Genomic DNA, 2,403 nt, shown 5'->3' with positions numbered 1-2,403 from the left:
GAGAGAGAGAGAGAGAGAGAGAGAGAGAGAGAGAGAGAGACCAGGACAGTGAGACACAAAGTCACAGAGATGCAACACAGGTCCACATGGTTACAAAGTTAAAGGGCCACTGACAGGTGTCACTGAGACAACTGTCTTTGTGTGGGCCATTAACTCTGCTAAACTAAGTTCCAGCCCACCCTGCCTTGCAAGGAGGGGACACTTGGTGGCTATTGAGACCTAGGTGTCCCAGACATTTGTCCCCACAACTTGTGCTGCAAAATCCACAACCATAACATGACTGGGTGAGCGGACCCTTGGACTCCCGCGCCCCACTCCCACCTCCCGTGATTTCTCTCAGTCCCTACCTGGCTGGCTGGCTCCTGAGTGTCTGTCTGTGCTGTGGAGGTGGTGGTGACCCGGGGGCAGCCCCTGCGCCCCTGGGTTATATAGAGGAGCCTACAGGGTGTGACTAGCCAGGAGGGGCTGTCCCTCGGGAGGGGCCCCTGAGAGCAGATGAGCTTTCAGCTCGTTGCCCGGGCACCGTGCCCACCCCGGACCCAGGCGTGCAGCTTGCCCAGCCCCATGGCCTTGTATGGGCTGCCCCAGGGGCTGACTTGCTCACTGGTTCCCAAACTAAGTGCTGAGTCTAGCTGGCGGGGGACAGCTGGCCCTTCGCCGGGAACATGGAACAGTAATACTTTGGGAGTCCTAGGCACGTATAAGCCCTGTACAGCCTGCCCTCGGTCCCCCACAGCCTTGATTGTAGCCAGCACCCTCCCTTAGTTTCATTGCCTGGTGAGCATCAGCAGCTGGGAGAACCATTTTGTTTGTGTTTTTGAAATAGGGCCTTACTCTGTAGACAGGGCTAGCCTGAAACCCTATGTAGTCCAGGCTGGCCTCAGACATGTGACAATCCCTCTGCCTCAGTCTTCCGAGTAGGATTACATGCCTGACTTTAGTTATTTAATTGTTTTTGGTTTTTAGAGACAGGGTCTAACTATGCCACCCAGTCTGGCTTTGCACTCATGGCAATCCCCCTGCCTCAGCCTTCCAAGGGTCAAAGTGTGTGTCATTTTTTGCAGTTAGAGGTTCAGAACCATGCATGCCAGGCAAGCACTGTTCTTGGGAGCCATGGCTCTAGCCTACAGCACCTGGGGGGAAATTTCCAGTGAAAGCCAAGGATCCCCAGGCCCAGGAAGGATACAGGAGACAGAGAGGGGGTCCTGTAGTCACCCAGCTACAGGAAAGGCAATGACTGCGGCTGAAGGGTTAGAACCCGGTTTGGTTTCTTCCAGAAGCCTGGTGCAGGCTGCTCCCACCATGGCGGAATTGACAGGAAAAGCTACAGAAGCAGATAAACCATTCTTGGGAAAACAAACCTGGGGCTGAGGGAAGTGGCCGCCCTCAGCCTGCCCCTCACCCTGGATCCACCAGGGACAGGGTTATTTTTAGAGCAAGCTTCTCCTCCATGGTGTACAGAGCCTAAGACCCAGGCACTGGGGTGGGGGTGGGGCTCAGGCAGCAGGTGTTGGGGGGGGCAGCCACATGTCTGGGTTAATTATAACCAGGCATCTCGGGTGTCCCCAGGCCTTGCCTCCTTACATGGGCAGCCTAGACCCATAGTGGCTGCTCTGGTCCCCGGGGAGAGGTGGGCTAGGTGGCTCCCAAGCTGTGGAAGGCAGACCAGAGCAGGACACAATATGACAGGAGCCTTTTGCACCTCAGCGGTGACCAAGGACCTCAGAGTCCGAGGAGGGGATTCATGGAAGCGAGATGCACTGTGGAAGTTTCCTCTTCTGCCTGGGAGGTGCCAGGATTGCCCCTGGGGGGAGACCAGCTTCTCCAGTATTGCCCCCGGCTCCCTCTGTTGATTCTGGAGTAGCCAGTATGGCTTCAGTCCATTTTGCCCCATTTCTGCCCAGGCTGGTGAGGGGAGCCTGCTCTAGGGGGCAGAGAAGGGAAGAAGTGTTTAAGGTGTTCCTGGGGTCCAGCCTCTGTCTGTTCCTTGTCAGTGTGGTCAGATGAGCAAAGGCCTCCTCTGGGGCCTTAGAAAGTGACGCCCAAGACACTAAAAGGAATGGGTTTCTGCCACACCACCTCCAGTAGGATCTGTGTGACAAGTTCCACATACTGAGGCCATTGACCTCAAAACGGGGAGGCCTCCTGGAACCAGTTGTGGAACTCTTCGGAGAAAAAAAATACTGAGCCGTAGTTCTCATGGCAATCTATCTGTTTTGTTTTCTCTTATTCCTTTTCTTATTTACATGTTCCTGGTAGCCTAGGCCAAGATCTTTTTTTTGTTTGGAGGGGGACAGTTCGAGACAGGGTTTCTCTGTGTAGCCCTGGCTGTCCTGGAACTCACTCTGTAGACCAGGCTGGCCTTGAACTCCTGCTTGTGGACGTTGTACATCGTGGTGCGNA

At 55.0% G+C, this 2,403-nt stretch overlaps 1 protein-coding gene across 1 annotated transcript in view; it reads right to left on the bottom strand.

Annotated features, from left to right (window-relative positions):
• Nucleotides 1-454, bottom strand: part of Ckm (creatine kinase, M-type) — a 10,635-nt gene extending 10,181 nt beyond the window's left edge. Inside the window, exon 1 of the mRNA XM_021168151.2 lies at nt 348-454. The gene's annotated coding sequence lies outside the window, so the exon portion shown is untranslated. The remainder of the gene's footprint in view (nt 1-347) is intronic.
• Between the last annotated feature and the right edge of the window lie 1,949 nt (nt 455-2,403).

The sequence above is a fragment of the Mus caroli genome, chromosome 7 (genome assembly GCF_900094665.2).
Source record: "Mus caroli chromosome 7, CAROLI_EIJ_v1.1, whole genome shotgun sequence".
Lineage (NCBI taxonomy): Eukaryota > Metazoa > Chordata > Mammalia > Rodentia > Muridae > Mus > Mus caroli.
Note: the sequence above shows the minus strand (reverse complement) of the source record. Positions and strands in the feature narration are given on the sequence as shown.